The sequence below is a fragment of the Mauremys reevesii genome, linkage group 3 (genome assembly GCF_016161935.1).
Source record: "Mauremys reevesii isolate NIE-2019 linkage group 3, ASM1616193v1, whole genome shotgun sequence".
Classification (NCBI taxonomy): domain Eukaryota; kingdom Metazoa; phylum Chordata; order Testudines; family Geoemydidae; genus Mauremys; species Mauremys reevesii.
Window position 1 is genome coordinate 24244 of NC_052625.1, and position 9793 is coordinate 34036.

Genomic DNA, 9793 nt, shown 5'->3' on the forward strand with positions numbered 1-9793 from the left:
GCAGTGTGTCCTCCGCAAGAGAAGGTTGGATCCAGGGGGATGCCTCGAGCTGGCGAGTTCCTTCCCCTCCTCCTGCGTTTCTCTCCCTCCCTCCCTCTCTCTTTTCTGTACTGTGTTGGCCAACACACACTCTCTTTCTCTCTGTCTGTGCCCTTGCCTCTCCCTGTGCTTTCTCCCTTTATAGGACACGGGTAGGTGTGGATCCCCACAGGCTAGGTCTCGGGAGCCAGGAAGAAGTAGGAGGGGATGAAAATTATGTGGGGTCATGGGTGCGAGAGTGGAGGCAGGTATTGTAAAATATCTAGCACGGTAGCATGTTGGATAGTGATGGCTCTTCCATAGGTGGTTTGCTGTTCTTGCAGAGGCCCGCTCAAGGCCAATGGAGCCGCCCCAGACAGAGGAGAAGCATCTGGAGGAACCAGACCTGCACAATCTAGATGTTTTTCACTTGGCAGTGGAGCTAAGAAGTGCTCTCGTGATATTCGAGGAGCAGGTGTGTGTTTTTGTGAAATCTCTCTCTATCCAATATCTGCTGTGATAGACCCAGGCCAGTTGGGAACAGCAGAGTAGTAGAAGGGAGATAAACCTGCCACTGGATAAGTAGTTTTCTGTTCCCTGAGTGACCAGTGCAGGGGCTGCTCCAGGCTAATGAGAACACCTGACTCCAATTAACCTGCTAAGAGTCAGGTGAGGCTGTTAAGCATGTGACTCTAATTAAGCAGTCGGTGTTTGGAATCCCTCATCTGTACTTGCTTCAGTTTTGTTCAGAGGCTGTGAATTTCCTCGTTGAACACGGTGCTTTGTGGGTTTAGTACCAAGGGAAAAGAGGTGGAGGGTCAGAGTCTGCTCCTCATGCGATGGAAAGCAAGTAAGAGCGGGGAGACAGTGAACATTACTGATGCCAGGCAAGAGCCGTCCAGCTTGGAGCCGAGTAGCCGTCACTGTCAGTGAGATAAGTGTCTTGTTAGGTGAGGGCTCTGCTCACTTCCCGCTTGGCTTCAGGTACGGATGCCCAGTTAGCTACGGCTCGGTGTGTAACAAAATGTTCCTGACGAGCTGTGGATATGTGGGAGACAAGGTCCCCATTTTCAGCATCAGCTCATTTCTCTGTTCACAAGCGGTGTGTCCTCTGCAGAAAAGCTTGGATCCAGGAGGATGATTCCAGGTGAGGAGTTGCTTGCCTTCCTCCCGTGTTAATATCTCTCTCTCTTTTCTCTGTGTGTTGGCCAACACACTCTCTCTGAATCTGTCCTTGCCTCAGTTTGCGCTGTCTTGCTTCATGGCACATGGGCAGGTGTGCTAGGTGTGCTCCCCACAGGCTTGGGTCTCGGGAGTAATGAAGAAGTAGGAGGGGACAAAAATTATGTGGGGTAGAAGGGATGAGAGTGGATTGGAGACTGTCGGTTTTGAGTCGATCTGTGTTCATCAGGTGGGGCTGATGTAAATGGAATGGCAGAGGGAGCGAGAGATGAGGGCAAGATTTCACACACCTTCACAACTGTGTAATGTTGGATCATGCATGGCTTTTGCAGCTGCGCTGGTACAGGAATTGTCCAGGAACCCTACCCGGAGGAGAGACTCTCAGAAGTGAACCTGATCAGCCTGAACATTCTTCTAAGCAGACATGAACAGTCCTCAGCTTTCTCCCTCCTGCATAAATGGCTGTGAGTAAGCGCTGTACTTTTATTCACAGGCCGTGTGCTTCCTCGTTGGGTACAAGGCTCTGTGGGATTAAGGTTAGGGAGTGGCCAGAGTCTCCTGAGAGAGTGACTATTTTGGGTGCTGTTACAATGGGTATCTTCGATTTGCAGTTGTAAAGCAGTAATGGGAGATGGGTTGAGGGTGAAGCCCTGGGATACGGGAGATGGGAAATGAAGAGACTATGCGACATTGCAGACGGAGATGCTATTTTTTTTTTTGTTTTTCCCTCCTCTGCTGGATTTGATACCAAAGAAAAAGAAGTCATTTGCCAGTCTACTGCCCTCATGTGATGGAAAGCGAGCGAGAGCGATGAGACCGTGAGCATGGTTGATGCCACGCAAAAGCCATCCATCTGGCAGCAGAAGAGCTGTCGCAGTGAGATAAGTGTCTGTTTTGGTGAGGGCTCTGCTCATGGCCCACGTTGATGCTGGTAGGGATGCCCCGTTAGCTAGGGCTGGGTTTGTAAGAAAAGGTTCCTGACTAGCTGTGGTTGTAAGAGAGACAAGGTTCCCAATTTCAGGGGCTGATGATTCCTCTGGTCAGGAGCAGTGTGACCTACGCAGCAGAAGGTAGCATCTAGAGGATGACTCCAGGTGTCGAGTTACTTGCCTTCCTCCCATGTTTCTCTGTCTTCTCTATTGTGTTGGCCAACACTCTCACTCTTTCATTCTCCCTTCCTTGCCTTTCCTGGTGCCTACGTAGGATGCGGGAAAAGGGTGCTAGGTGTGCATCCGCACAGTCTACGTCTTTGGGACCCATGAAAAATTAGGAGGGTATGAAAATCATGCATATTAGTGGGTGCCACAGTGGAGCAGTGCCTGTGGGTGTTGACTTGGTCTTTAATCATCGCCTGGGGCTGATGTAGACCAAATGAGAGAGGGAGGCAGAGATTAGGGCAAGATTTCACATACCTTCAGAGCTTTGTGTAATGCTGACTCACCCTTGGCTTTTGCAACTGCACTGGCAGAGGAATTGTCCAGGAGCGCTGTCTGGAGGAGAGACTCTCAAAAGTGGACCTGAACATCCTTCTAAGCAGACATGAACAGTCCTCAGCTTTCTGCCTCCTGCATAACTGGCTGTGAGTAAGCGGTCGGTGCCAGTGGAATACCTCATCTATACTCGGTGTAGTATTCTTCACAAGCCGTGTGTCTCCTTGTTGGGTGCGGGACTCTGTGGTATTAAGGCTGGGGAGGGGCCAGAGTCTGGTACGCAGAGTGACTGTTGGGTGCTGTTGCAAGGGCTGCTTTTTGGTTGTAATGCTAAAGGTGTAATGGGAAGAGTGTTGAGGGCGGAGCTCCCCCGTGTGGGAGAGGGGAAAAGAAGAGCCAATGTGACATTTGCCTACTGAGATGGTAACTTGCTTGGTTTTTCTCCTTGTGTGGGGTTTAGTACCAAGGGAAAAGAAGTCATGTATCAGTCTACTGTCATCATGCGAAGGAAAGCGAGACCGACGAGACCGCGATCATTGTCGAAATCAGGCATTAGCTGTACATCTGAGAGCGGAGCAGTCACCGCTGTCAGTGAGATAAATGTCTGGTTTGGTGAGGGATCTGCTCATGGTCCACCTGGCTCCAGGTAGGGATGCCCCATTAGCTGGGGCTGGGTTTGTAAGAAAAGATTCCTGACTAGCTGCTGTTATGAGGGAGACAAGGTCCCCATTTTCAGGGGCTGGTTATTGGTCTGTTGACAAGCACTGTGTCCTTTGCAGCAGAAGGTTGGATCTAGGGGGATGAATCCAGCTGGTGAGTTTCTTGCCTTGCTCTTTCTCTCTCTGTCTCTTCTCTAGTGTGTTGGCCAACACTTTTTTTCTCTCTCTGTCTATGTCCTTGCATCTCCTTGTGCTGTCTCCCCTCATAGCACACGGGCAGGTGTGTTACGTGTGCATCCCCACAGGCTAGGTCTCGGGAGCTATGAACAAGTAAGAGGGGATGAAAATCATGCAGAGTAGTGGGCACTAGAGTGGAGTGTAGACTGTCGATGTTGACTTGGTTACTGTTCATCAAGTGGGGCTGATGTAGATGGGATGGGAGAGGGAGGCGGGCATGAGGGCAAGATTAAATGCACTAATAGAGCTCTGTGTAGTGATGATGGTACTTACTTGACTTTATTAGTTTGCAGAGGAATCATCCAGGAGCCCTCGGACGAGAATATGCAGAAGTGGACCTCAGCAGCATGGACATCCTTCTAAGGAGACATGAATATTCCTCATCATTCTGCCTTTTGCATAACTGCCTGTGAGTAAGAGATGAGCACTTTCAATTCCTCACCTCTGCTCGCTGTAGTTTTCTTCACAGGCCGTGTGCTTCCTCGTTTGTTATGAGACTCTGGGATTAAGGCTGGGGAAGGGACAAGAATCTCCTGAACAAAGTGACTATTTTGGGACAAAGTGTACTTAGATTTCCAGAAAGCCTTTGATAAGGTCCTTCACCAAAGGCTCTTATGAAAATAAAGTTATCACTGGAAAAGAGTGAAGATCCTTTCATGGATTGAGAACTGCTTAAGGGAACAAAGGGTAGGAATTAATGGTAAATTTTCAGAATGGAGAGGGGTAACTAGTTGTGTTCCCCAAGGGTCAATGCTAGGACAAATCCTATTCAATTTATTCATAAATAATCTGGAGAAAGGTGAGGTGGCAAAGATTGCAGATGATACTAAATTGCTCAAGATAGTTAAATCCAATTAACACTGTGAAGAACTTCAAAAAGTTCCCATAAACTAAGTGATTGGGCAACAAAATGGCAAATGAAATTTCATGTGGATAAATGTGAAGTAATGCACATTGGAAAAAACAACCCCAACTATACATAAAATATGATGGGGGGCTAATTTAGCTACAACTAATCAGGAAAGAGATCTTAGGGTCATCGTGGATAGTTTTCCGAAGATGTCCACGCAGTGTGCAGCGGCAGTCAAAAAAGCAAACAGGATGTTTGGAATCATTAAAAGAGGAATAGAGAATAAGGCAGAGAATATCTTACTGTCCTTGTATAAATCCATGGTACTCCCACATCTTGAATACTGGGTACAGATGTGGTCTCCTCATCTCAAAAAAGATATACTGGCATTAGAAAAGGTTCAGAGAAGGGCAACTAAAATGATTAGGGGTTCAGAATGGATCCCATATGAGGAGAGATTAAAGAGGTTAGGACTTTGCAGTTTGGAAAAGAGGAGATTAAGGGGGCATATGATAGAGGTATATAAAATCACGAGAGGTGTGGAAAAAGTGAATAAGGAAAAATAAGTTTACTTCCTATAATATAAGAACTAGGGGCCACCAAATGAAATTAATGGGCAGCAGGTTTACAATAAATAAAAGGAAGTTCTTCTTCACACAGCGCACAGTCAACCTGTGGAACTCGTGAAGGCCAGGACTATAACAGGGTTTAAAAGAGAACTGGATAAATTCGTAGAGGTTAGATCCATTAATGGCTATTAGCCAGGATGGGTAAGGAATGATGTCCCTAGCCTCTGTTTTTCAGAGGGTGGAGATGGATGGCAGGAGAGAGATCACTTGATCATTACTCATTGGGTTAATTCCCTCTGGGGCACCTGGCAATGGCCAGGATACTGGGCTGGATGGATCTTTTGGTCTGAGCCAGTTTGGCCATTCTTATGTTTTTATGGGTGCCTTTACAATGGGTGCCTTCCAGTTGCAATTGTAAAGTAGTAAAGGGAGATGGGTTGAGGGCTGGGATACGGGAGACGTGAAATGAAGAGACTACGTGACATTGCAGTTGGAGATGCTAATTTTTTTTGGTTTCCCTCCCTCTGCTGAGATTAGTACCAAGGAAAAAGAAGTCACGGTCAGAGTCTACTGTCCTCATGCGATGGAAAGTGAGCGAGAGTGACGAGACCACGAGCATTGTCAAAATCAAGCATTAGGCATGCATCTGGGAGCGGAGCAGCTACTGCTGTCAGTGAGATAAGTGTCTGTTCTGGTGAGAGCTCTGCTCACGGCCCACCTGGCTCCAGGTAGGGACGTCTTGTTAGTTGGGCCTGGGTTTGTAACAAAATGTTCATGACTAGCTGTGGTTATGAGGGAGACTGGGTCCCCATTTTCAGGGTCTGCTCATTTCTCTGCTGACAAGCGATGTGTCCTCTGCAGAAAAGATAGGTTCCAGGTGGCGAGTTGCTTGCCTTCCTCCCGTGTTTCTCTCTCTCTCTCTCTCTCTCTCCTCTAGTGTTGGCCAACACACTCTGTCAGTCTGTCCTTGCCTCTTTTTCTGCTGTTTCACTTCATTGCACACAGGTAGGTGAGTTAGCTGTGTATCCCCAGAGGCCAGGTCTTGGGAAGCATGGCGAAGTAGGAGAGGACGAAAATAATGCAGGGAAGTGGGTGTGAGAGTGGAGGCAGGTACTGGAAGGTCTTGTGCACCTGTAGTGTTTTTGGCAGTGATGGCTTTTCCATAGGTGGTTTGCTGTTCTTGCAGAGGGCAGCGGAGCATCTGCAGGAAGCGGATCTGCACAATCTAGCTGTTTCGCTTTGCAGTGCAGCCGAGGAGCGCTCTTGTAATGTTGGAGGAGCAGGTGCGTGTTTTTGTGAAATGATATTTCTCTATCCAGTATCTGCAGAATGAGGTGCCTCGTGGAGAGCAGAGAGATGCTTCTCCCATCCATGGGATGGGTCCTGGGGAAGGTCCAGCTCTGCCTGTGGCTGGCAGTGGTCTGGGATTGTCCCTTTCCTGGAGGGCTGTAGCTCCTTAGGAGTGGTGAGTATTTTAGGCCCTGGGTAAGCTGAAGAAGAATAAAGGAGGGAGCAGCAGCCAGTGACGTGTGTCTCCGTTGTTCTTCGATGCACAAGTGGTGACCTAGCTTACAAGTGTTCTCTCTCTCTCTCTCTCTCTCTCTCTCTCTTCAGTCGTACTGAGATTGGTCAGATGAGAGATCGGCCAACCTGTGGCAGAGACCAAGGAAGGAACAGCCACCCGGAGCCCATCCCTAGGGATGGAAGCCGGACAATGATCTGCAGAGTAAGAGCAAATGGAAACTTGCTGAAGTTCAGTATTGAGGGAGGGCTGCAAATACTCTTGTCAGTGGAGAGAATTTGTGAGTATGGGGAGGGCCCCTGAGGAAAGACCTCAGCATCTCACAGGGGCACGATAAGCTCGGGGGAATCCTTTGTGCCCTCTCAAGGAATTGTCAGGTGCTATGGAGTCTTTCCAAAGTGCGATAACTCTTTGTGGAGAGCCAGGAAGGTGACTAGAGGTGCTGAGTTTGCCTCCTTCCTGTATGTGGATCTCTGCTCTCATAGTTGGCCAACATGTGCGCGCTCTTTTTCTGTCTCTCCTTGCATAGAACATGGGCAATGGTGGAGAGGCTGGAGAGCCTGCATCCCACTGGGGCATTGGGAGGGGGAAGAGAAGCATGATGGGTACTAGATCCTCCATTGGTAGTGGTGGGGGTGATTGTAGGAGTTGACTCTGACTCTGTTCATCAAGTGGGGCTGATGTACGGTTGGTGGGAGAGGGAGGGCGGCATCTCACACACCAATAGAACTTTGGGCAGTGACGGCCCCTGTGACGGGTTGGATCACAGACACCCCCCTGGGAGCTGCCAACTGATGTGCCAAGTCTACCTCTGCCCATGATTTCCCTGCTAGCTCAGGACTCTAGCACCCTCTTGCTGAGCCAGATACTCCCATCTGCTCCAACATAGACCCAGGGTCTGAATTACTTGCCCCAAAGCTGCAGGTTTACCTGAAAACAGCTCACAGAAGTGTGCTTGTCTTTAGCACTCAGATGCCCAACTTTAGCACTCAGATGTACAAACACAAATAAGTCTGTTTTACCCTGCATAAAGCTTATACGGAGTAAACTCATAAATTGTTCATCCTCTATAACACTGATAGAGAGAGATGCACAGCTGTTTGCCCCCCCTCCAGATTAACTCTGGGTTAATTAATAAGTAAAAAGTGATTTTATCAATACGGAAAGTAGGATTTAAGTGGTTCCAAATAGTAAGACAGAACAAAGTGAGTCACCAAGCGAATTAAAAAGCGCAAATCTATGTCTAATCAAACTGAACACAGATAATCTCACCCTCAGAGATGCTTCAGTAAGTTTTTTCCTCAGACTGGACCCCATCCAGGCTTGGGCACAATTCTTTCCCTGGTACAGCTCTTGTTCTAGCTCAGGTGGTAGCTAGGGGATTCTTCATGACTCCATGGAGCTATAAAGGTGTGATGGGAGAACAACCACCTACACAACACTGCAGATTCCGATGATAACTTTTGTTTTTCCCTCTTCTGTTGTGCTTAGTACCACGGAGAAAGAAGTGAAGGGTAAGAGCCCACCCCCGTTGTGAGATGGAAAGCACCAAGAGCCGTGAGACCACAAGCGTTGTCGATGCCAGCCTATGGCGATGCCGTCGATCTGGGAGTGGAGCAGCCGTCACCATCAGTGAGATAAGTGTCTGGTTTGGGGAGGACTCCGGTAACGGCCCACCTGCCTCCAGGCTGAGACTTGTCATTAGCTGGGGCTCGGTTTGTAGGAAAAGATTCCTGACCTGCTGTGGTTACGAGGGAGACAAGGTCCCCATTTTCAGGGGCAGGTCTTTTCTCTGTCCACAAACAGTGTGTCCTACGCAGCAGAAGGTTGGATCGAGGAGGATGACTCCAGCTGTTGAGTTTCTTGACTCCATCCCACATTTTTCTCTCTCCCCTAATGTGTTGGCCAACACACACTGTCTCTCTCTCTCTCTCTCTCTCTCTCTCTCTCCTTGCCTCTCCTTGTGCTGTCTCCCTTCGTAGGACACGGGCAGGTGTGTTAGGTGTGCATCCCCACAGGCTAGGTCTTGTGAGCTATGAACAAGTAGGGGACCGAAATGATGCAGGGCAGTGGGCGCTAGAGTGGAGCGGTGACTGTGGGTGTTGACTGAGTCTCTGCTCTAGTGGGGCTGATGTGGATGGGATGGGAGAGGGAGGCAGGGATGAGGGCAAGATTTCACGCATCAATTGTATTTTGTGTAGCGATGGCTCTTGCTTGGCTTATTTCCTGCACTTGCAGAGAAATCTTCGGGAGCAGCAGCAGGAGGAGAAACTAGCAGACGCGGACCTGAGCAGCCTGGACATCCTTCTAAGCACAGATTAACAGTCCTCAGCTTTCTGCCTTCCACGTAACTAGCTGTGAGTAAGCAGTCGGTGCTTCGAATTCCTCATCTGTTGTCGCTCCAGTTTTGTTCCTGGTCGGGTACATGGCTCTGTGGGGTTAAGAGGAGAGAAAGGCACAGGTCTCCTGTGCAGAGTGGCTGTTTTGAGTGTACGTGCAACAGGCTGCTTTCTAGTTGTGCTCCTGAAGGTGTAACGGAAGAAGGGTTATGGGTAGAGGTCTGGGGTGCGGTAAATGGGAGAAGAACTTATGTGATGTTGCCAACTGAGATGCTAACTCGTTTGTTTCTCCTCCACCCCCTTGTGCTGGGTTCAGGACCAAGAGAAAAGAAGTGGAGGGTCAGCGTCGGCTCATCTCATGATACGGAAAGCGAGTGAGAGCAGCGAGCCTGTGAGCATTGTTCATGGCAGGCAAGAGCCGTCCAGCTGGGAGCGGAGCAGAGGCCACTGTCACTGAGATAAGTGTCTGGTTTGGTGATTGCTCTGCTCACGGCTCAGCTCCTGGTAGGGACACCCCATTAGCAAGATCTGGGTTTGTAAGAAAAGGTTCCTAACTAGTGGTTATGAAGGAGACAAGGTCCCCATTTTCAGGGGCTGGTAATTTCTCTGGCCAGGAGGGGTGTGTCCTCTGCAGCAGAAGGTTGGATCCAGGGGGATGACTCCAGCTCGTGAGTTTCTTGACTCCCTCCCATGTTTTTTTTCTCTCTCTCTCTCTCCTCTAATGTGTTGGCCAACACACACTCTGTCTTTCTCACTCTGTCTCTGTCCTTGCTGCTTCTTGTGCTGTCTTCCTTCATAGGACACGGATAGGAGTGTTAGGTGTGCATCCCCACAGGCTAGATCTCGGGAGCTATGAACAAATAGGAGGAGATGAAAATCATGCGGGGCAGTGGGCGCTAGAGTGGAGCGGTGTCTGTGGATGTTGACTCAGTCTCTGTTCATCGAGTCGAGCGGATGTAGATGGGATGGGAGAGGGAGGCAGGGATG

At 49.1% G+C, this 9793-nt stretch overlaps 2 long non-coding RNA genes across 2 annotated transcripts; both read left to right on the plus strand.

Annotated features, from left to right (window-relative positions):
* Nucleotides 1–1005: 1005 nt before the first annotated feature.
* On the plus strand, nt 1006–2347 carry LOC120400702. Its single transcript, XR_005596011.1, has 3 exons — nt 1006–1165; nt 1533–1664; nt 1954–2347. It is a non-coding gene; the product is annotated as an uncharacterized LOC120400702 (long non-coding RNA).
* Nucleotides 2348–5495: 3148 nt separating this feature from the next.
* On the plus strand, nt 5496–8349 carry LOC120400701. The gene is made up of 4 exons (XR_005596010.1): nt 5496–5673; nt 6132–6228; nt 6560–6671; nt 7959–8349. It is a non-coding gene; the product is annotated as an uncharacterized LOC120400701 (long non-coding RNA).
* The last annotated feature ends 1444 nt before the right edge of the window (nt 8350–9793 follow it).